The sequence below is a fragment of the Octodon degus genome, unplaced genomic scaffold (genome assembly GCF_000260255.1).
Source record: "Octodon degus isolate 3935 unplaced genomic scaffold, OctDeg1.0 scaffold00114, whole genome shotgun sequence".
Lineage (NCBI taxonomy): Eukaryota > Metazoa > Chordata > Mammalia > Rodentia > Octodontidae > Octodon > Octodon degus.
This window is the reverse complement of record NW_004524690.1, coordinates 130,358-156,710: the sequence shown is the minus strand read 5'-3', so window position 1 is coordinate 156,710 and position 26,353 is coordinate 130,358.

Here is a 26,353-nt window from a genome sequence, read left to right as displayed (position 1 = left end):
TTTTCATATAAAAACAATAATGATAGCACTAAATTAAGCCTCCCATGTCCCCATGCTATGCTGCTGAATTGCAATGAATCTGGCTTCAGTGCCTGTGGAGTGATGGCATTCCCCAATCTCATTACTGGAAACTCTGCCTTGTCATTTAACATTTAGTGGAGCGTGGAGTGTTGCAGGTGAAATTTTCTTTCAGTTTAAATACATAACTGTAACGGTAAGTTGGGTTCCTCTTTATATGCTTGAGGATGGATAGGGACATTCATTCATTTTCGCATTCATTGGATAAATATTTCTTAGGTATCTAGTGTGTATCAGTATGATGGCATTTGTTAAGGGAGATAAAAGACTCGTGATCTCAAAAGTAGAGATGCTTATACTGAAATCTTCAGTTGCCTTGTGAGTTTACCTTAGTTTCACTTCCTTTTTTTCATAATTTTATTGAGAGACAAATTGCAATGAGACCATTTCAAATCAAATTGGTAGGACAGTTTCAATAATTAACACATTGCATACATTCTTCCTACTGGTTAATTGCTGTACAAGATGCAGACATGGTATCCTATTTACAAACACAGTTAGAACAAATCCCTCTATCCATTAAGAGAATGTAACTATATATCTATCCTAACCACTTTGAATACACAGATACAAAATGGACGTTCATCTGTATCCTCTTTTTTGTTTAGTTCCGTCATTTGAATATTATAGGTGTATTAACTCAGCAAAATATTATAAAGAATCCAGCAGTCCATAATAGTATTGGGTCTTCCACTTGACTGGCAATGTCAGAAATTGTTGACCTGAGTCCCCTACAGCTCAACATAACACCATGGCTTTACTTCTTGCACTTCATTTGTATACTTTTCTGCTGGATGGTTAAGACCAAAATAAGCAAGACCTATGCAACAAGAGTTATAGCTTTTGGATCTGATAAGGTCAGTCAAATCCCCTCAGGATTTATCCTGTTTCACTTCTTACGAAGTGACAATGACATGCCTGATTTTTGATCACATACGCCAGGCACCACACTAAGCACTATATGGAATCAGTTTATTGGTTGCATTATTAGCTCCCTCCAAAAAATCCACAATTTTACAGATTTAGAAACAAAATCTGAAAGAAGCTTGTATCCTCCTCCAAAACAGAATAGCCAGTTATGATGCAATAAGAGAGTAAGTAAAATGATAGAGAAGATCACAGTTCAGATTTGTTTTACTCCAGAATTGCCTGTTTCAACATCAGACTTCATTGTATTCAAAATACTACATCAAAACTGAAGTTATTAGGGGCTTGGGAGATGGATCAGTAGACTAAGCGCTTGCCTGGCAAGCACAAGGTCCTGAGTTCAATCCCCAGTACCAAAACAAAAACAAAAAAAACCACAAAAACCCAAAACTGAAACTATTACATCTTCAGTTCAGAGCAAGAATGAAAGAAGATATAGGAATAGAGAAGATGGAGATGCCATGAAGCTTGCATCTTTCTCAGTGCATCAGGAATCATACTAGCAACATGTTATTCTCCCCTGATTCCTTACATGTAAACATGTAATCATCTCCCCAAACTTTCTCACTGTATGTTCCAATTATATTTCTTCTTGTGTGTTCATTCTATTCCTTTCCTGTTAACAGCTTCCTGACTTTTTCCACTTCAAATTTTATATCATTGATCTGCCTGTTGAATTATCAAAAAAGAAGAATTTTCACAAGAAATCAGTGTAATATAGACATCTGACCAGGTTGCCCTCATATGGAGAATACGGTGATGTTTTTTCCATCATCTGATTCAAGACCACATACGTATGGGAATTAGCCTCTGTACCTGTTTCTGCCATGACTTTGCTTTCTTCTGAAACCTCCAAAGGTACAAAGACACATACATATCAGAGCATCCCATATCCTGAAGAATATCTGTACTTCTGGCATGACTAGCACATATTCTTAGCGTTACAGTTCCTACTTACTATAGCTTGGCTCTGTAAGGATCCTTAAGGGCTTGTGTGTTGAAGACTTGGACTCCTGCTAGTGGTATGATTGGGGAACGGGGAAACTTTTTAAGGTGAGACCTAGTTGGAAGAATTTTGTCACTGAGGGCATGCCTAAACGTGTGTATTACTTCTATTTCCTACCTTCATTTTCTGTTCAGTGTGAGATGGACTACGTTTCTCCACTGTTTTCTATCCAAAATGATGTTCTGCCTCACCACATGGCTGGAAACTGTGCAGCTAGGTCATTATGATGATTGGATCCTTTGAAAATGTAAAAATAGTTCTGATATGGTCTCAAGTTAAAATGTCTTACAAATCTCATGCACTCAGATTTAGGGCTTTTGCAAGTTGAGTATGACATGGGGGTTCTAGACTCTTCTGTGGGTTAAACCAATGATGATTACACAGCTGAATGTGTTATCAGGGAGTGGGGTATCGTTCATGGACATGGACCACAGGGGTGATGACTTGGAAGGGTGTATTTTTTTTTCTTATGGGAATCAAGATCTCAGAATCTTTCACTCACCAGGCAGACACTCTGCTGCTGAGTTATAGCCCCAGACCTTGGGAGGGCATATTCTTGTTCCCAGATCCTCCACTCGTTAGCTCTCTGGTTCCTAGCTGACACACACTGAGCAGCCTTCCCCACCATGCCTTCCTGTTCTTCTGTGGAGCTGGTGCACCACATGGAGACTGAGCCCTCCCTTACTTTATGTTGTGAGTACTGGTCTTTTGCCTCCGAGATGGAAAAGAATTAATGCAAAACCTTAGCTTCTTTAAGTTCATTTTGCAATATGGTTCTTTTGTAATAAATTATATAATCTTAATACAATTCCTTGTGCTTTACAACATGATCCTTTAATTCATAGTCAAGGGCATAGAAATACATTTCTATTAAATTGAATTAAAATGATAAAATATACAAATCAACCACCCCTACCAGAATAAAACCTCAAACTGAGATACTTTTCATTTTTCTAGAAGATTAACCCAGAGAACAATTTAGAGGAAAAAATGATGAGAAATCCAAAGGCCTAGGTAATTCTTCCAGATTTTCCACATTACTACACTCACTTACTACATAATCTCTGACCAATCACATATGATTTGCTGTGGATCTCAATTTCTAATTGATTAAATAACTTTAATGAATCACCCGCAGATATCATTCAAGGAATGAAATGCTATGGTTATCACATTAACTGCACTGTACACCATAAAGGATAATTGACTGGATATATTCCTTCTAGAGGCCACATACTTGAATCAAGAGAAGTTCTGTGCTTAATATTAAAGTAAAATCTAGAAAAAATTCTGCAATGTAGACAGAAACATCCTCTTCTCACAAAGATCTACTGTAAAAACCACATGCCACTAGTTAGCAGAACAAAGTAAGAAATTTGTGTGGAAATTTGCAATACAGCTCAACTATCAATATCATAGCCTCTGCGCATATTAATGGCTTTTCTAATCTATGACCAGAGCTACTAGAATATCCTGCATTCTATCTTGATTCCCAAGGAGTTTATTGGAAACTTCTGAGGTGAAAAATGCAAAAGTAGATTTTTGGCTTCAAGAATCAGCGTCACATCAGTGATACAAAGTTAGCTTGAGGAATAATCCCTGCGATGACTTTACTTCACATGAAAATCTCTCTCATTAGGGTGGCTGGGCTGATAGTTTACTGGGGCTGGACAAAACAATCATCTCTTTAGTTATAACACATTCCAATTAGTGGCGTTGAAAAAACTGTCTACGCAGTTTACACAAAATACAGCACTTGGTCTGCAAGATTCGATTGAAGTGTATTTTATTCAACTCCATGTAGTAAGGCTAAAACGGTAGTTCCAGAATTTGTGGATGGGCAGGTGTCTTTTTATAGATTGATTGAATGAAGGAAAACAAAAATTCACTGTACATTTTTATACTGCCAAAGATGTAAGATTGTAAGTAAGGTGAAATTTGGTTATAGTCAGCTGGTTACGAAGCTAAAATCTTTTGACATTGTTAAGAATCAATTAAGCACTGTTCTCTTGCCATAGTCCCTTGGCAATTTATCCCCAGTACATTCATAGCCTCTTTGTAGGTGAAATACAAATGGGACTGATTTAGATCAAGGACAACTTTAAAACTAATGAGTGGATCCCAGAGACAGGCTAATGAGAAGCTTTACAAGACATTTGCTCAACGCTCTGCGTGTGCCCAACTTTAAAGCATATATCAGTTTCCACCAACCTTCTTAAGAACAAAGAGACAAAACTGAGGACCATATTTATTAAAGATCCAATAAAAATCAGAACAAATTATGTAAACATAACTAAAAGCCCAAAATTTATAATGCCATATCTTCAATTCATCTTCCAAAAAAGAGACGATGGGTTTTACTGTGAGAAATTATAAAAGTCATAATTTTAAAAAAAATCATTTTTGAGGGATTTGTTCAAAGCTGATCATGGGGCTCAGCTCTTAGCGAATTTATTTTAAACCCCCTGAAGCAGACACTACAAACTTTCACATTCTAATGAGTGAACTAAAATCATATATTTCAAAGCAAATAGTACTCATAAATTACATTTATGACACACGAGGTTGCTGACTGCTGTGCAGGAAGCACAGAGTAATGGTGCTAATATGCACTCTAGCTTGATTTTCTCAGTTCCCAACATGCTGTAATTCCACACTACAAATCTTTAAATGGCAGTTATATTTTAATTAATGTGATTATGTGCTGCCATTAGCAAACCCTCCCCCAGCACATTTCTCCTGCCAGGCCCATGAATGCCAGTAAACCATTAACATAAAAGGGCTGTTTGCTTATTAAATTCATCCACACAAATAGGCAAGGGTTGCAATTGTTGATTTGCCACTGAAAGAGCAGAATGAGAAGGAGTGGCTCAGTGCCTGGCAGTTGCAATTATCTGGTGTAATTAAGTCTAATTTATAAACCCCCTCAAATGAGAAAGTAACAATTTTTGTTAATTAACAAGAGCATTTGTAAAGCTCGTTAACTCCATCATTCACAGCCCGCCTGGAAAAATGGGAGCATATGGTTGCTAGGATGGGACATGTTGCTCATGTGTATTTGTGTATTAATCTATTTGGAAGGCTAATGATTGAAATGGGAGCTGGAAATGGATGTTATATTACTGAGCAACGAAGATCTACTGTTTTCATTTATCTTTACAGCAACGTGAGTGCTTTGTCATTATCTTCCGCATACGGTTTCATTATTCTGATACAGCACTCCACATCGCCTCATGCCATCATGCCCATAAGCCTGCAGGGTACAAGAGCACTTATCTTTTCTGATGACTGTTGAATCATTTAAAACAAGTTATTAGTGAAACAATTAAAATGATATTGGTTCACAATTGTATTTATAGCTGGCAGGCATAATGGAACATTCTGAATAGCGGTTGGAGGTTCTCAGAATGGATGGAAAATGCTGTTAATCAGAGACAAGAGAAACCTCTAAAGAAAACCTAAATTGCAAGAGCATGTTAATTGTATTGGAGCATTTCATTTAATTGAGAACAAAGGGAAGGTAAAAATCATATTATCAATGTTTTATGAACATGAAGAAATAGGAAAATTACTATGTCATTTGTCACATATCTTCTTTAGAAGTGAAATTTTAAAAGGCAGTATTTAACTTCAACCAGAGCAGGCCAAATACATCATGTTGTTACACATTTTCATTTTCAAAGGGGACAAAATAAAACATAACAAATACATGAATTAACTAATAAATAGAGAATGCTATTGAGCAGAATACTCGCCACAGAGGAAAAGATTCAAATCAGATTTAAAGATTCTTAAAAGTCTGTAAAGGCATGTCCCTTGTTCAACAAGTTCCATTCATGGTTGTTAAAAGAAATTATGACAATCTAGTATTTGTACATTGTATCATCCTTACCTTATTTTTGTTAGCAGACATCACTGGAATTTAGAAGAGATGATTGTCAGCATATAATAGAGGAACGACAAACGTCTTTCACATAATCCAGCTGGTGTTAAATGTTCCTTAGCCTATATTGTAAACCATCAGTCACATCATATCATATGAACATATGAACTAGTTCATACGTGCTTGGAGGAAACACAAGTAGGCAATAAGAGTTAAGGTAGGCAATGGTGAAAGGATTGATGGGAAGAAATAAGGCTTGCATTGGAGTTTATCACTAATAAGTCACCTTATATGTGGACTCAGATTTCTTCATTGAAAGCCAAGCTCATTTTACTGATGATCTGGAGTAGACCAATCAGTTTCTTTTGGGGTTATAATCAAAACATGAACCTAAGTATAACTTGTGTTACTGTTATCAACAACATAAAAGCTTAGGTTGGCTGCAGTATTAATGCAGAAAGTCCAAGTAGCATCAGAGCTTGCCTATCAATCTGATCACTGCGATTTCAAACATGGAAACTGTTTGCATAAACATGCAGAGATAGAAAAGGAACAAAAACAGGGCCGGCGAGATACCTCAGCAGACTAAGCACCTGCTTAGGTAAGCACAGGATCTAGGATTCGATCCTCAGCACCACATGCCACCCCAGCCCACTCCTGGGCATGCTGAGCCTGACCAAGTCTGAGTGTGGTTTGCTTGTGCCTGTATTCCCAGTGCTGGGGAGGCTGAAAAGAGGAGGATTACTACAAGTCTGAGCTGACCAGTGAGACCCTACACAAAAAAACCACCAACAACAAACAGTACATTAACAAAAGAACAAAAACAAATTTCTCTATGAAAGAAAAATTTAAAGTAGAAATTAAAATAGATGAAATTTAAAATCAGAAAATATTTGATTAAGACAGTTTGAAAAACAGGAGTGATGGTGCACATCTGTAATCCCAGCACTGGGGAGGCAGAGACAGGAGGATCATTATGAGCTTAAACTGCATAGCAAGACCCTAAACCAAATAAATAAATAAATAAATAAATAAAATTTTTTAAAAAGAAAGTTTAAGCCTGCTTCAATCACTGTGCCACAACAGATATATGGTTACATATTATTATTATTATTTTTAATGTAGTTAGGACAGGGTCTAAATACAAGGTCCTCACCAATTATGACCCTTAAATAAATAAATAAATAAATAAATAAATAAAATTTTTTAAAAAGAAAGTTTAAGCCTGCTTCAATCACTGTGCCACAACAGATATATGGTTACATATTATTATTATTATTTTTAATGTAGTTAGGACAGGGTCTAAATACAAGGTCCTCACCAATTATGCCCATTGCATAGATTAGGAAATCAGATTCAGAGTGATTCTCCTGCTTTTAGCCTCCCAAGCACTGAGATTACAGGCATGTGCCATCACTCCCAGTCACTTTCGCCTACTCAGCAGGACCTGGGGATGAGGTCGGCACAGCATGCTGGGGATCAAACCCCATCCCCCACCCCCACGCCCACCGCTGCATTCTGCATAAGCAGGTTCTTTAATCCACTGAGCTATCTGGCCAGCCACAATTCTTAAATGTCTTTATCAGCCTGAATGTGGATATTAAAGTAGTAGTTTAGAAATAGCTGGTGCTTATGGGGTTCATTCTGTATACCCCTATGGATTTTATTTAATAAATTTGTAAAATCAGGTAATGTTCTTCAAAACAACTCATGAAATGATGATTATGCCCATTGTATTGATTAGGAAATTAGGGCTCAAAAATTCTATGTAACTTGCTTATTGACAAAAGACTCATCACTGGAAAATATGTCCACCATCTAGAGAGAAGTTCATAATTAAGAGGATTGAATAATTGAATTAATACAGATGGACTCTGTTCACATATCTTCATTCTTTGAGAAATACTAAGAAGGTATCTTCCCATGTGTTTGTCCAGCTGTAAGTTATACAATCTCAGATAAAATCAATTCATACAAATAATAATATTGAGTCTTAGTGTGGGGAATAAATAGTCATTTCATTGGCTGCAGTTTTGTTCCCAAGTTTAAGTGAGATGAATGGTTAGTAGGTGAGAGAAACAGCAGGCAGACAAATGAAGAATAGAAGGATAGAAGCTTCTCTATTTTCTCCTTCAACATCCTCCTATGCTTTCCAACCACTCAGAAGAATCTCCAGTGCTCTTGTCCTTTAGTACAGTTCTATTTCATAAGGAAAGTTATAAAACATGAGCTGCTACGGCTACCACCCAATCATTCTGCCTCTAAAGTTGTTTTTGGCTTATTATCACTGAAATTCTGCCTTAAATATTATCTTCACATTGGACTATGCAATAAATAGAGAATATTAGGGCTCATTTTCTCTTCATGTTTCTAAGCCGTGATTCGTTGTGCCACATAATAGACACGGACACAATAGAAAATTCTTACTAATGTGTTACTTGGTGTCTGTTTTTCACTTAACACACATAAAGATATCTATTAATTTTGTTATGTAAATTCCAATCAAACATCAATGCATTTATGTTTCTTTATATATGCAATGGCAAAAAATTGTTTAATCTACTTTACATAAACATGATAAAATTAACCTTACACTGGTCTTCACTGAGTCTACATATTGAAACAATACTAACACTTATAGATAGTCTATTCACCTTATATATCTACTTTATTTAGAACTAAGTAGCAGGACCAACCATTTGATGCAGAGAGACAAATTAAAATTATAAGCAAATACCTTCTCCATAATTACTATTCCATTCTATTTAGTCTTCTTTCTTTAAGTACATGTAATTTAAGTAACACAGACACATAACAAAAATTAATAGATAACTTTATGTGTGTTAAGTGAACATTCCAAAAGTAATGGTCCCATTACCCACCCACACATCTTTGGAAGTGTGCTTCGCTGATCTCCAGAAAATAACTTCACAGTAAGTGAAAAGTTTTAGCAAAAGATATACTTCTTCAAATCAACAATCAAACAGTGAGTTTGAAATCGCCCTTCCACGTCATTCCAGCCAGTGGTGCTACGTGTTTGGGTCTCAATCTTGTTTAGCATGATTTTTTTTTCCTGAAAAGCTGACATCTGAATCTGTGTGCAAGGAAAGCCTCCTACCCAACAGCTACAGCCATTACGTTTTATCTGAGTTTGCCCAGGCATTTTCACCCCACCAGTGTTGCCATCCTTACAGCTCTGGGAGCCGGAACTACGCACAGAATATTCAAAAAAGAAGAAAGAATTTTTTCTAAATGCCATCTTGTATTTAAGTATCATAGCATCCATGATTAAAACATGAAGTTTATAACTCTGTAGGGGTCCTAAGAGTACGTGGTGTGATGGATTTGTGTTCTTTATAGTTCAGAATTATTGAATAGAGAGAAAAGGGAGAAAAACATGGACTAACCTTTCTCACCAATATTTGTTTTACCCTCACCCTCCTCACAGAGTGAAAAGGAGCATGAATGATAGAAATCTGAACAAAAGCTGACTCTGAAAACAGAACTATAGTGCTTCTTCACTTTTACCAAATCCCAATGTTCTCCAATGTCTCTTTAGTCTCTCTACCCCACAAAAAGGAAAAAAAAAAGCAGAGAGAAAAATGAGAAAATAAGAATCACTGTTTGTTTATACCAGTACGAGTCCTTTCCTAACTGATAATGGAATTCAGTGTGGTTTCTTAATGGATACAGTTAAATTTATGCTTTTTTCAGTCATGTGGAATTGGTGTCAGGCTCTGGTTCTATTTTAAGAAAAGTCTCTCAGGGTGCTGTGGCACATTCACATGAGACAAGAGCTTTTGATTACCAAGTGGAGCTGTTGCTTTGGCAAAATTCCCTGGATCCTATTGTTTGACTAACTTCCACATTAGTTTCTAGTTGCATTTCACTCAATTGTATTCTATGTCGATTCCTGTAATCTTTGATCATTACCTGAGCTGCTATGTGCTGTAATTATTCCCCATCCTGTTTTCTCATCTGCATTGTTGCCTTTTGTTCTGCTTTCCTCATCCTCAGCTCTTTCTAGGCATTATTTTACAATTTTGTACAACACAAACAACACTTGTAGAATCATCTTTAACTACTTATTAACACATTCCAAAGTGGGAGATAGCCCTCAATTCTGTCACTTCTTAACTGTCAGTTTAAAACCATATACTATCCCAGGTGCCAGCTTCCAACAATACCATGTGGACTCCATCCATAGCTGCTGTCATTCATTTCCTAGTAACTGCAGTATAGGTACGGACTTCAGTGACCCATCCCAGTGATTTACTTGCAAGCTGTCAATCCAGTGGTTCACATTTATGACTCTTGATTCTTGATCTTTCTGATACCTTCTGAACTCAACCCTCTCAGTCACATATCTAATCCTGAGCTCATGTGTCACCTAGACATGCCCTGTGATCAAATTACTTTAGATCTAATTCCCCAAATCATCTCACACTATTTAATTCCTTTAAATTTTTCATTGTCTTCCTTACATGGTACTTTGAATGACTCTAATTTTTCTTTGACTTAATGAGATCTTCTTCCATAGAATATACCCCACTTATCGCCAGTCTCTCACTCTCAGATCTCTGCCAGGCTTAGATGTAGTGCTCGGCTTCAGGTATTATAAGGTGATGATTTTTTCCCATAATTTTTTGATAAACAAATAGCAATGAGACAGTTTCAAAATAAATTGGTAGGACAGTTTCAATAATAGCACATTGCATACATTCTTCCTACTGGTTAATTACTGTACAAGATGCGGACTTCTGATCCTATTTACAAACACCATTAGAACAAATCACTCTATTCATTAAGAGAATGTAACTATATATCTATCCTAAACACTTTGAAAACACAGATACAAAATGGACATTCATCTGTATACCCTTTTTTTTTTGTTAAATTCTGTTATTTGAATATTATAGGTGTGTAAACTCAGCAAAATATTCTAAAAGAGTCCAGTAGCCCATAATAGTATTGGGTCTTCCGCTTCACTGGCAATGTCAGAAATTGTTGACCTGAGTCCCCTACAGCTCAATATAACAGCATGGCTTTACTTCTTATATTTTGTTTTTATACTTTTCTGCTGGATTGTTAAGACCAAGGTAAAGCAGGACCTATGCAACGAGAGTTGTAGCTTTTGGGTCTGATAAGGTCAGTGAAATCCCCTCAGGATTTATCTTGATATCCTGTACCTCAGATTGTAGAACCTTTGTCAGTGTCAGCCATGTGGATGAGTCACGGCCATTGCTTGGCCAATGTGCTCTCTCTGAAAGCCTCAGAGAATGTTTTCTCTCCATGTGACTCTCCTTAGGCACACTCTACATCATTGATCACTTTCCTCTTTGGCCCCATAATCTCCTTGATCAGAAAATTTGAGACACTACCGAGTTACCTGACTTTACAGTACAAGTTCTCATATGTCCTGAATCTTAATTGACCTTGGAAGGCTAGGACCAAAATGTTGGCTTTCCTTGCAGCCCTCCTTTTTCTCTAATTTTGGTCTGCAAACATAGGTTGTTAACCATCCAGAAGACAAACTTATTGTTATTACCATACAACTTAGGCTGTTAAGCTTAACTTCACTATCTGTCTGAATATCAAACATCTTAGGCATAATATGGAACAGGTATTTTTCATCAAGTATTGATATGTTGAACTTTAAGTCCCTACAGAATATGATAAAAAACATTTAAAAATTAGAATATATTTTAAAAATAGGCATAAACAATTATATACTTCTTATGTTTGCACATAAATCCAAAAATCTCACCACATACAACCTTGAAGCAGGACAGTCCCACAATATTCCTTTTCCTGTCTCTTTCTTTCATTCACCAACCACTTCTTTTTGAACATCCACCTACCCGAGAGACATCATAGCAGCAACTGGCATGTCATGACAAGCAGCTCATATTCAGAAGACCAGAATGACTGGCACTCCAAGCATGAAACTACTATTACAGATTACCATCTGCAGTGCAGTAGCTTAGTTCCCAGGTATCAGTATATATAGTTAGTCCGGGTGAGAATCTTTTCAATTAACTGCTAGATTAAAAAATCTTCTGAAGATTCTCAGAATCATTGCCTTGCCCATCTAGGTGATGATTTTTGGATCTATGTAATTGTTCTATAACCAAGCAGATTTCATTCTCCATAACTATGAAGCCATAGCCCATCTTCATTGATTTTGATCTCAACATATGTTTGAATCTGTCCTGGGTAAACTAGATCCACTTATCCATAAGTCCTAGTCTTGGTAGCATCTTTTTCTTTCTCTTTTCAGTCCTATAAAACCCCATTCCAAATCAAGTGCACAGTTACCCTTTGAATGTTTACATAGTTGTGTGACTAAGTGAACTTTTTGGGAAAACGCCGCAACCTTGAGTGCTACTCCTACAAACTCACATTTTAAAATTTCCTATCTGATATTTTAAGTCTGTTTAATACTTAAATGCATTAGCAGGCAATAATAGCTGTTGGTGGGAAAATGGAAGCCCTCTGGTATGGAACAGACAGTGTCGTCTCTGCCAGCATGCTAGAGAGTCTAACCCACTACCTGTGCTAAGCTGGGTCTTCCTGGTTTCCTCCTCTTCCTCTCTTTGCTCTCCAGCAGAACCACAGATCTTCCACTATGCTTCTTCCTGTTGCCTGTTTCCTGCTTACTCTATACACACAGCCCTGTCAAAGCAATTCTCCTGAAACATCAATCTTATTGTCACAACCCTTCTAAAATCCTGTAATAGTCCCTACTGCTCTTAAAGTGAAGTCTAAGCATTTCAATTTGTCTTTCAACACTGTAAACTATTATATGATTTTAGATGTCTTGTCTTTCATTATACGGAAACTTGTGCATGGTTCTTTTTTTTTCGCTTTATGACCTTCATATATGCTAAAGCCTTTGTCTAGAAAACTGTATCAGTCACCCAACCTTCGCCCTCTCACCCACTTTTCCATGTGCTCTGATGCTTTCACATTTACCTTGGGTTTCGTTTGATTTTTAAGGTGTGATATTCACCTACTTCCTCTATGCAAATCTTTGGACCTCCAAATTTGGGTTAGGTGACATGTTCCCATATTATCCTACACTGTTGCTAACAGAGCCTTTGTCAGAACATTTTACTTGCTTTATATCTTTTTCTTTTTTCCTTTTGAGACAGGGTCTCATTATCTTGATCAGACTGGCTTTGTGATTGCTTTTGTAACTCCCAGGCTGGTCTCAAACTTGCAGTGATCCTCCTGTCTCAATTTTGCAAGTGCTGGGATTAAAGGTGAGCACCACCACTCCGGGTTCAAGGGCCAGTGTGGCATGCCCGGGGATATAGACCCACACGGCATGCAGGGCTGGGATCAAACTTGGGTCCTTATGTTTGGGAGGTAGGTGCTCGTGCCTTTGGACTAGTTCCCCAGCCCTGTCAGGACATATTTATTCATTTTTTAAATGTGTTTAGTACAGGGCCTGCAGTGTCTCACTACACAGATTGGACTCGTGGGGATCCTCCCTGTTTTTCAGCCTGCCAAATGCTGGTATTACAGGCATGCGCCACCATGTCCAGTCTCAATCTACGTCTCAGCTCACACCGGGGCGGGGCCGGCACAGTAGTTAAAGCATTTTAATGTTTTGTGTATTTCTGACTATGTACTAAGCACTACAAGGACAGAAAACCAGCCATATTTTTCACGGATATATTGGGGGTGTTCAAGCACAAAGATATCGCACATAAAAGTTTTATGAACTGAACAGTATGAGTCCAGATACTTTTTTTTTCTTTTTCTTTTTCTTTTTTTTCCTTTTATTTATTTTGGTACAGGGTCTCACTATGCAGCTCGGACTCATAGTGATCCTCTTGTTTTAAAACAGATGGGATTATAGGTGTGCAGCACCATACCTGGACCCAGTCACCCACTCAGAGCGCCCTGGGGGGTGGGGCCGTAGTGGCATGTGGGACCAGGGATCAAACCCTGGTCCCTATGCTTGCCAAAACAGGTATTTAGTCTGCTGAGTTATCTTGCCTGCCCTAAGCATAGGAATTTTAATGAGCCATAGATCTAAGATCATACGAAGATTAGTGAAAAGAACCATTAAGGATTCATAGGGGCACTTGATTCAGTTTGCAAAGATAATCAGGCATGATGCATGATGTAAAGACATCATGGTCATTTAGAAATAATCACACCTCCCTACAAAATTATGAAAACAAAGAACATTAGCAACATAAAGGTTCATGTCAACAAGATTCCTAATTTTTTTCAAAACTTATATAAGGGGCTACTTCCAGAGAAAACGAACATTTCAGGTTAATAAGGCAACACATATCTCCACAACATCAGCATGATCTGATATCAGGTTTCACCAGCAAAGGTGCTGGGGAGAGAGCTCTGGGGATCTTTACATAACCAGACATGCAGCGAGAAAGTAGAGGCTGCATCAGAATTCAGAGGAAAGGAACTGATATTTAGAAATATCACAAACTAGCTCTTCTCACTATTTTGTACCTTGAAATATAAGACAAATAGTAAATGTGCTGTGATTTTTCTTGACTTTTCAACTCTGTTACTTGATGACAACATGAGGCTTACACCTGTGGGAAGGAACTTCTCCACTAGATTGTTAGTTTTCATTCTATATATTTACCTTCTTTTCTACGAAACTATTTACCTGTTCTCCTCTTAATTATATAATTTACTTATGAAGTTGAAACTGTAGCAGGCTCAAAATCAGAGCCAGAATTGATGAGCAGAGGATCTCTGTGTACCAGATTTGGGATGGAGAGTGAACCATGTCCACGGAGCAGATGAATGTGGACTGTGTGTTCATGAAGTTTTCACAAACAAAGCTAGAGTTATCTTGAATAGAAATTGATATTCAGTTGTATAGAGCAATTAATGGGCCCTTAAAGCCTTTTTTTTTTTTTTTTTTTTTTTTTTTTTTTTTTTTTTTTGTGGAGCCAGAGATTGAACTCAGGCCCTTGCACTTGCCAGGCAGGCAAGCACTTATTCAATTGAGATATCTCCCCAGCCCCAAGCCTTTTTCTTGTTAAATATCCAAATTTGATGGCATTTTTTCCTCTCTGTCTCTTATTAATTTTATCAAGAAACAAATATCGATGAGATAGTTTCAAAACCAATTAGTAGGACAGTTTCATTAATTAATACATTGTGTATTGTTGTCTTCATAGTGGTTATTCATAGTACAAGATGCAGACATGATATCCTGTCCAAACACCATTAGTGCAAATATTTCTTATCATTGAATTAAGAGAAAGTAGTTGAATATCTATCCTAACTGTTTTGTATGTACAGATATCAAAATGGTCCTTCATTTATACCTCCTTTTTTGTTTAGCTTTGTCAGAGATGGGTATTCCATTGCCATTTAAATATTGTAGGTGCATAAACTCAACAAAATAATACAATATAGTCCAGTAGTCCATAATAGTAGTGGGTTATCCATAGGACTGGCAATGTCAGAAGTTGTTGACTTGAACCCTTTACAGCTCAGCATATAAATATGGCTTTACTTTTCATACCTCGTTATTACACTTTTCTGCTGAATGGTTAAGACCAAGTTAAAGCAAGACCTATATAACAAGAAATGTAACTTCTGTTAGGTGGTATTTCTTAAAACATAGTAGAATTAAAGTGAAGGCAACTTACAACTCTAGGCTATAGGTTAAGTATTAAATATGCAAATAATTTTATCAGAAACATTGAAAGAAAATTCATAAAGCTATTTGTATTAAATTCAAGAACTATCCTTAAAATTAATTTTAAATATTTCAAAATAGTTCATCGAAGTTTTATTTACTTATTATACCCTTTTTTTATCAAATCTAAAATATTTGTATGTAGTTCTTCATATGTGTAAATGTCTGACCTCAAATTTTTAGTCTATTTTTGGGGAGAGAGTTGAAGGTCAAATACATAATATTCATAATGAGCTATTTCCTTGTTTTTATCTTTAAATCATATATGTTGTGTTTGTAACACTGTCATTATGAACATTTTACTTATATGATGTTTGTCTTTAGTAGTATGTATCTTTTGTTAGTTTAACCTGAAGGTTGAAGGGATAACTATTTGTAGCATTTCAGTTATTTCACTTCAGATCAGGATTCAAAACAATTTCAAATGATAATTTCTAATCTCACATTTTGTATTACTTCATTATTGAATTTATATAAAAGATAACAAGTCATTTTAGCTGGTGTGAGAAAGAAAATCTGCAACATTTACTTAGCAGTAAAGCCCAAGATCAAGGTAATGATTATATTTATGAAATTATGCCAAGTGGTTAACAGCCACAAGAAAACATTATCATGTCCTTATTCTTAGAAATCCCAGAATAGAATGTCCCTGTTGTCTGTATTTTAAGTAAAGTACATGGATAAATTCAGAGGAATAAATATGGGACTTCTAAGCTCAGTTTCTCTCCCAATCATTAGCATAAAGCAAAGGATTCAAATAGCCCCCAGCAGCTTGTGACTGGAGACTCACTCTTGTTCCAAGATGGCCATTCTCTCCAGTGTGACCCTGAAGCCTGCAGGTCTCCACCATGCTGCTTACAATAGACACGAGGAGTTTGAATTACTGACTGAATCATCGGGTCACAGAGACCTCAGAAAGAAATTGCTTTTGTTTATTTGGGAAATTAAAGAGATGTGCAGAAATATGAAAATTACAGTCTGCCGCTTGGAGGAACGGCTCTTTGTTTTGGTCATTCTGAAGAAATATGCGAGTCCTATAAACAACCTCACACTAAAATATTTTCAATGCCACAATTCAGGGAAATAATAAAACATAATTGATAGGCTTGGAAATCGTGAAGGAACTATTGTTTGTTTAGAGGTTTTCACACCACAGTGTTCTAGGACTGAAATAATTTACTTTTATTTCTGGTGCTGATACTGGAATCTGTACATTTCTGGTATGAAATAACTTTAGGCACTTTAAATATATTTGATGTTTCGAGTACAAACCAGAGAAGGAAGCTTTTGGTGTTCCTAAGCCGCGCTGGATGTCTTATATTTCTTTCTGTTCAAAGACTAGACCACAATCATTCACTGCACTGGGCCAGATACGTTGTGCTTAAATACTGTTTGGCAGTGGGAAGAACACACAGCCAAGCTGAATGACTTCCCAGATCTGAGCAGCCTGTTTGCAGTTCCAGGGCTGATGGGGACCGACACACATTGCTCCCTAAATCACCCCGACTTTAATATCTCAGGCGCTGCTGAAAGGCCCGGGTTGATGTGAGCCTAAATCCACGCCTGTCCCTGCTGGATTTCATTGAGCTGGAAAAAAGGAACTTGTAACAGCCACTGGCAATGAGTTTTGCTTACATGGGACGTTCTCCCAGCCACTGCTTTAACTCCAGTGACCTTTTCTCCAACACTTAAGACTGCAAGGAACTTGGCAACAAGCAAGTGAGAAAAAAAAGTGTTCAGAATTTTTGTTGGCAGGGCTGTAAGCTACTCAGGCATATGAATGCTGGTGCAAAAGTCCCGCTCTGATGGCGGAGGCTCACTTCTTTTAGCATAGATCACCCACTTAGTCATACACTGGCTTTTCAGAAAATATTTCTGATCACAAGGCATGCACCTGCTCACATCTTTTTCTCCACCTCCTGGAATTAACTACTTCCCTAATGTGCTTCACTTCAGCAGTGGCAAAATTCACCTCTTCTTTCAGATGCTTTTTTATTGTTGCATACTGTAAGCTTACTTTTGGTTAGCTAATTGTTGGTCTGCAGATTTCGAACATTGCTCATTTTACCCACAGTGAAAAAGAAAACCACTACAAGAATCTCGCACATAATTAGAAGAATGGCTGCTTTCTTGCATGTCAGCACTTCAGAAACTGAGGCCCAGGCAAAAAGTCTCCGGTGAACTCTAGCTCTTATTTGGCTTCTGTTCCCCTTAAAAGAGGTGAAACTCTGCAATGTTCTAGAGCAATGTTGGACATGGGAAGTTTAAGAAAAAGAGAGAAAAACATTGTGTATCATTTCTTCTCACAATGCTACAATGTTCATTTTCCTCAATGTTAGCAAAATGTATATAAGCATCATCTTTTTAAAAATCCTCTGTATTCAGGTCTTTCAACAGTTCACTAGAAATGTCTGAGCATCACTTTTGGGAAGAAGTTATAGGTACTTACAATAATGCTTGTGCCACAAAATAGATTTCAAAACAGAGAAGAGCTGTGGTTGCAACTGTCTTGTAAGCTAATCTGCTATTTCTCAACTTGCATTTATTACAAAATGAGTTTAGACCATTAGGGAGAATAAGGAATTCTTTTCAACCATGAAAGAGAATGTTTCTTCAAAGTACTTCTTGTTTGCTTGTTAGGTTGCAACAGAGAAATGACCTCTCCACTTTCTTGGTAAGATTTAAAGTCTGTTTTTGTATGATGTTGAAGGAAGTAGTGACTTTCTTTCCCATTACTTTATCTGATGGTTCTATTCATGGTTACTTGGTTTGAGTGTGATAGATACAAATTGAACACATTGGGCTTAATTTATTTCTTTTATAGATTAGTTAATGAGTCAACGATAGAAATACTGATATTACTGTAGATAAAGCAGTTTTCAAGTAGGATAATATACTATGTCTTATGAGACAGTTTTACAATCTAAACATTTACTTCTTGTCAACTTAATGTCGTACTTCTTACATGTGTTAACTAAGCAGTTACAAAGTGAATTAAGTCTTCAAATATTGCAGAAATATCTGGCTTCTGAAAGCTGATTTATAGCGTATATTGGTCTTCATGATATTTCTGAAACTCAGCTATCTTATTACTTCCAATAGACATGGTAAATTTTACTTACCCAAGGGAAAAATAGAATCCTCTCTACCCAATGTAGCAATAAACACTGGTAAACAAACAAATAGAAAAATAAAAAGCTTGACTCACAATGTAATATCCTCATACTTTGTGTATGAAGCCTATGTAGATGTGGATGATTTGATTTATTTTCCATATCAAAAGCAGTATCTTTCCTAAGGAGATGTTAGAATTGTTCTTGAGAATATAGACTGAAGTATGATGATGAATTAAAAAAAATAAATTTAATGATATTTACCTTAGGTTTTCTTATTTGAAGAAATCAGATGAATGTTAACTAAGTGGTGTCCACAAAGGGTAAGTTGGATATTAGAGTCCTAATATCTTAATTGCCAAGCTCACAGTTGTCAATCTAGCAATGACAAGTTAAAGATAGAATAATATTTCAGGATTAAAGCTCTGAATGAACAAGTCACAACACTGTAAACTCAATTGCAAACTATTATGTTGAAGATAGATGAAGTTTATTTTCAGGGATACCTCTTACATTTTCTAGGATTTCTTGGCCTTATTAATTCGAATCTTACTCTCAATGCATGCATGTAGGCCAGATAATTACTAGAAGGCAAGATCAAAGTCAGCATATTATAGTCCTATTCCATTTTCTGCTGATGTGAGTGATCTGCCTCTCCTTTGATGTTGTATGCTTCTACAGCAAAAGTACAGAGGATAAAAATACTACACCATGTAATCTGGCATTTATCCCATGAGAGCAGAATTCCAAATTGTGACACATGTCAAAAAGTTAAAAAAAAAATTACTTAAAAGAGACCTATGCTTTATAAAGTGACATACCCTGCATTTAAGCACCTTCGGACATCATTTTCCATTACAAATTTAGTCCCTAATACAAAATTCAAAGAATTTTTTTAACTTTAGTGAAAGAAAATAGTTACCATATTTACTAGCAATTACATTAAGTATAGCTGAATCTTTATGCCTACTGAGGCCGGGGAGCAGAAATGGAGGCACTGTGTATATCTGTGTGTGCATGCATTCAAGGGTCAGTAGCACTTGGGGTGTAGCGCACACTTGCATCCAGCTGGCTTTTATTTGTTTTGCATCTTTTGTCATGTTAGGTCAGGAGGCTGACCAACTCTCCGGTCTCTGGACTGCTGTTGTCCATTAGAGAAAAAAGAGCTCTTGTTCAACAGCATCACACTTAATTTAAATATTTGCCTTTATGTTGCATTGATACCAGCTTTCTTTTCAGGATTAATTGTTGGTGGTCTCATTTTACTGTGTCTGATAGTGTCCTCTACTGTCATAGCTTTTTGTTTTTGTATTTTTTTAGAAATATGTTAACCTGTGTATGTATGTATTTGTTTTCTTACATACACATGAATATAGGGACTGTGGTATTATTTCTAAAATTGCCTTTCCTGGTAAATTGAATTGAATTCTTGTCCTTTGAAAGGAAAATAACATTTTCCAACTATTCTTTAGTTATTAGTTGATTCTGGTCAGTTCTATTTTGGAATCAGAGCTGTCCAACATACCATAATCATACTTACATGTTTTCACAGGAAAATAGAACATAGGGTAAACTTTATGGCTATTATTTCTAAAGCACAACAGCCAGCCAGTACTGAGAAAATTGATTTTGAGACAATACAATTTAACTCACACACTTCACTTTAGACAGAGATCAAACTATTTTTCTATTTTGAAAAATGATGGCTTTGCTCTTTGCCAAAAAATATATTTTCAAGTACTTACAAGTTCCAGAATGATTATAATGTATGGCAATTAAATAAAGGTCTATCTGTCTATCTTTTTTTTTTTTCAGAAGTGGGGGTTGAACTCAGGACCTTGTGCTTGCAAGGCAAGTGTTTATTCTGCTGAGCCATCTCCCTAGCCCCTCTATCTGTCTGTCTGTCTGTCTATCTATCTATCTATCTATCTATCTATCTATCTATCTATCTATCATCTATCTATCTCCATTTTTTAACTTCTTTCTTCTTTTCATGAATGGGAATGAGCTTTTAATAAGATAAAGTGAAATAAATTAATAATCAGTGGACATAATTGGACATCAAATATAGATTTGGAGAGAAATATCTCTCATATTTTATAATAAATGTTACATGAATAAATTCACTGATAGTAAAGCTTGCTTTGAGAATCACCTTAAATATTTATTTATTTATGTTGGCTGTTGCAGGGTCTCACTAGGTAGCTCGGACTTGTGGTGATCCTCCTGCTTCCAGCCTCCTCAGAGCTGTGACTACAGTCATACATCACTAGCCCTGGACTCTGGCTGGCTCAGCCCATTATGGGGGGCAAGGCTGGTGTGGCATGTGGTGCTGGGTATCAAACTGTGGTCCCTGAGCTTACCTAAGCTTCCCTAAACAGGTGCTTTAGTCTGCTGAGGTATCTTGCTGGACTGCCCCAAATTTACTAGTCATTATTTTTGTGGAAATGGACCAAAGTAAATCCACAAAAATTCTAGAAAAACCCACTGTCATGGACAAGGAAAAAATAATTGATTAGAAGTGTAGTAACTGTTAATAGAAGTAATTTGTATTAGGTATTTAATGCACCTAAATTGATTGAGTTTGGAATATTCATTTGTTCTCAGACATAATCTTGTTTTATTATTCTACATGTTTTACTCTTGAAACCATTAACAGCATTTTCCCTTTGAGATTATATTTTAAATTAAAATTACATTGTCTTTTGCTTAGTATACTTATCATGACTATGTAAGATACTCACTCAGTTTTTCTTTTCTTTATTCTGTGTGCTTTTTAAACTAGGCACAGAGCTGCCTGGAATAAAATCTGCATTTTCCAATCTCCTTTGTACGTAGCTTTGGCCATATGATGAGGTTTCAACAAATGGGAGTGCTGAGCATTTCTGTCACACATGTCTTGAAAGCAAATGAATAGCCCTTTTGTGGTGAAAACTCCTAAATATGAACTAATTTTTCCATGATAATAAATTTGTAACTGAGACATAAATGCCCATCCAGACTGTGCATTTCCCAGGCACAATCACTCTTAAATATAGACACCTGAAGGCATTCTTGCCAATGCAAAATTAGTCAAAGTGATTGATGAGTGTCATTTTCAGATCCAGGAATGAAACATCACTGTGTTTGTGTTCTTCGACACCTTTCTGTTTGCAAGAACTATCAGAAAATATGTCCTTGTCTCTGGTCCAGTCACATAGACAAACCCATCTCTAGGAGAGATGGAGAAGAAAGAATCGCTGCTCCTCATTGTCCACCAAGTGCAGAGCAGCCAGATACCAACCTGAAAAGAAAATAAAATCCTATGTTCTTTGATCATGTAATTGAGGTCACTTTGGGTCAGGAGTCAAGGGTTTCCTTCACTGCAGTGTGGCTTTCCTCACCCTTCAAACTTTGTTCTGGTTAGAGTGTGAACTTGCAACAGTGGAGACGGAACAGGCAGTGGTGACTGCGGGAAATCCTACGCATCACTGACATGAGGCTCCAAATTCCTTTAAGTATGGAACACATAATACTGTGGAGCTACACAATGTTTTTCATGAGAAAAAAATAAAAGATGATCACTTTCCATTAGCCACTTTTATTATGAGTTTTTCTTATACACTTAAGGTGAATCTAATTCTAGGTCAAAAACCATGTTGTTCTCTCTGGTCAGTACATTATTTGCATTCTGTCAATGGTTATAGACCTGGTTCCGAAGAAATTCTGCCCAAGATTTCGTCCAGCTGAGTATTGGCCCATTTTTTTTGATTAGTGTCTTCTTCAGGCAGTCCTTCATCATGAGCCTTTATGTCACTTATAAAAATAAGTAGCATTGTTGTAATCATGAGATACGGGGGCTTCATTATGAACTTTCCATTTATTTCATTGGAAAAGTTACCTATGCTTATCTTTTGACATCCTTGGAAGATAAATTTGTTGCAGTAAGTTAAAGGAGGAAATTACTTATTGAAAACTGGAGAAGGGGCCCAGGAGATGGCTCAGTGGAATAAGCGCTTCCCTGGCAAGCGCAAGGGCCTGAGTTCAATCCTCGGTTCCGCAAAAAAAAAAAAAAAAAAAAAAAAAAAAAAAAAAAAAAGAAAACTGGAGAGACAATTTTTGTCAGTTTTGAAGTGTATTTTTCGTGCCCAGTCACACGTTTTATTACAGAAGGTCCAACTGAATTTCAGTGACTAGAAAGGATTTTTGCTATTGCATTTTGAGGCAGTTTGGCAACATACTGTCCCTGCAACTCTGTCCTCAAGAGTTGAAATTTGCAAAGTCACCGCAACCATGTACCCAACTTCTCATTTCCTACATTCATGTTGTACACTGTGAGGACATGTAACATGACTTGCCCATATTCCACAGTTGCAACTCAGTATATTTTTCTGTATATTTGGAAGCTATTCTTATTGTCCATCTTATTTCAGGCTAAATACCAATAACCATTGCCATAAATGATAGGGAGAAATAGTAAACAGAGATAACCTGATATCTATCTACAACAACGATGTTCTTCTTTCATTTACCTAGAAACAAGAAATTTTGCACTATATCTGATGCTTTTGGGAACTATTAACTGGACAAATTTTGAAAATAATTGCTATAAACAATAATAGTAGATCAAAATAATTTCACCTGAAGGGTGCAGTTAGATTCTAAAGCATCATAATAAGAGTTACTACATTTGGTTCTAGGAGGTAAGCTGGGCAGGTATTATATTGCACCAGTTTTGTAGGTGCATAATTTAAGGCTTGCTAAATTATATGACAGTGTAGTTAACACTTGGAAAGAATAAATTTCCAGACTCAATTGCTTGTCATCTTTGTCCTTATCATCTTTTTTTTTTTTTTAAAGAAATCTATTTAGGACAGGGTCTACAGGATCTAGAGGGTCTTACTATGTAGATTGGACTCGTGGTGATGCTCCTGCTTTCAGCCTCCTCAGTGCTGGGATTACAGGCATGGGCCACAACACCCAGTCTCAATTGCAGTCTCAGCACACCCTGGGGGTGGGGCAAGCATGGCATGTCAGGGATTGAACCTCTGCTGCTGAGCTCTGCCTAAGCAGGCACTTTAGTCCGTGACCTATCTGGCTGGCCCTTGTCATTTTCATAAAGAGTATACATTAAAAAAGTTAAGTCTATCTTTTGAAAGTTTTTCTTGCTGTCTGAATTTGCACAGACAGAAAAACAGTATCAGTTTATGCAAAAACAGAATATATGCAAGACATGACATAGTTTTCTGTGTGGTTCTTTAGGACAGTGTCCAGTAGTCAGTTATGTATGTTTCAAATTGAAGTGATTAATATTTTAATAGTTTTCTATGATATGACAATTCTTACTGCAAAATATGTTTTGCTTTCCAAGTAAGGATGGAATGTCAGAAGGTAAGTTTGCATGAAAAAGTAGAAGATGTAATTACCTATTATCTTCACTGTAACCCAGACTATCATTAGGAAAACATATGTCTCTTTTTAGTAAGAGACACATGAAAACATATGTTTATTTTCAGTGAGAGAAGTCGTCTTTTATATGTTTTTGCAAATGAGAATTTAGTAATTGCCTTGTAAAGCAAGAAACAACATTCCTAGTACCAATTAAGAAAGAGATGGCTTTGAGGCCCCACCAGTGTATTTTAGGGAAGATGTACTTCTATTTGGAAAGGCTTACACAGTAATCTCGGGTATCACAGGATCTGTGTGGAGCTGTGCAATGGGCTACCAGAATATTTCAAGGGAAGTGTCTTCTCAAACACACCATAAATTTATCGTTGTGATTTAATAAAATTTCTCCAGCTCCCACTTTCACTCCTCTACACAGCTTGATTGGTAGTGTTGGCACCTACGGACACAGTCAGTTCCCTTAATGATCTTTCCTATCCCAGGGAGTAGTGATTTGCTTAAAGGGAATCCACCTGATAGCAAGCATTGAATCGGGTTCTGTAATTCAAGGGAAACACAAGGAAGTGTGAAAAGAGGGTCACTTAAACAGTTCAGTTCTGTAAATGTATGAAAAATATGTAATTCCCCCTTTCCATGCGTAAATTGAACAGAAAACTACATAAATGGTGCATAAAGCTTTCATGACTTGGGCCCTGGGCTACAGATTTAAGTGGTCCCCACTGCATTCGCATATAAACAGTGGCACTGAATATTAAGAATCATAATAATAGCAAAGCAGCTCTAACATTATTAGCATGATTTTATTTTTATTTTGTGACTTCTTGACGAGTTTGACAATTCCTAGGGCTTCTAGGAAAAGCCTAAACTGCCACTTATATACATACTTTATGTCAGAGAAGATAATAAGCAGTTTTACTCAGGGGATCATCCAGAGAAAAGCTTCTCAGACAAAAACTTGGGGGTGTCAGGTTACAATGCACAGCCTGTATACAGACTTTCTGCTTATCAATTAATTCAACTGACTTCTTCATCAATTTATCTCCCTTCAGTCTTGATGGTTTTGTGACCTAGACCCAGGCAGTACCCTACGGCAGTCCATGTGATAATTGACACATTTTCTAACATGGTATAGTGATGCTCAAGTCTCTGCTTTCAGGCTGTGACTGCAGCTTATTGGAGTCTGCAGCAGGGGCTCCTTTTATCCTCATACATCAGAATCCACTGACAGCTCTCCCATACAGGGATCGTGAGGATCTCTCCCCCAGGAAAATATATGCAAACACCTCCAGAACATTGAAATGGTTGCTAGGCATCACAATGGTGACATCTTTATGATAAACACAGTATGCAAAAGAAGGTCTAATAAAAAAATAACAAATTATTACATCCAGAGGGCAATTTTACAAGATTAACTGGTGTAATAAATTACTACCCGAGTCAGAATACCACGTTACCCTTTAAGGTATTTCACAGTGGAGACAAAATGAACTGGCCTATAAAAACCCAGAGAATGTAGAAGAGAATAACAAATTGTCTTTTCACATTTCTGAAATATAGTCATGATGCTTTCCTTATAGTGTGGTGAGTTCAGAGAGTAATTATTGTAAAATAAGTTTATGTATGCAGTTCACGCTAAGATGACTATGTTTATTATTACTTTTCATAGTGCTGTTGGATATTCAGTAACATTATGATCTATATATTATCAACATAATAAAAAGCCTGTAGCATTTTATTTCTACAACAGTTTTAGTATATGAAATATTACACGGTAAATGTCAGAACTCAAAGTATGTTTGTGACAACTAATACATTAGACATAAGTAATATATATGTATACTAATATATATTAATATATATATGCAGAATAGTAAGAATTCTGGTGTCTCTATAAAAGTTAATGAATTGCTTCATATACTTTTGATGGGGTGCTCAAAATATTAAAGGAAATTTTTCATGATTTCCTTACTTTTTAGAAAATGAATCTTTCATTAATTTTTGGCTTTTTGTACCAATTTTTATGCAAGTGAGGAAAAGCAATTCTGTAGCTTGAACACTGGAGACATGAGAAGTTTATAGACTGATTGTATTGTTTGTTTTATGAAAAAAGGAAGAACTATTCTGAGGTATTCATAATTTTTGTTTTCATCAATAGTAATGCTCTTATGGAGTGGTGTTAGTGTTTCCCAAGAATTTAAAGAAATAAAAAGATAAAAGGAATAGAGTAGGTAAAGAAAGGAGGAGTGAGAGAGAGACAGAGA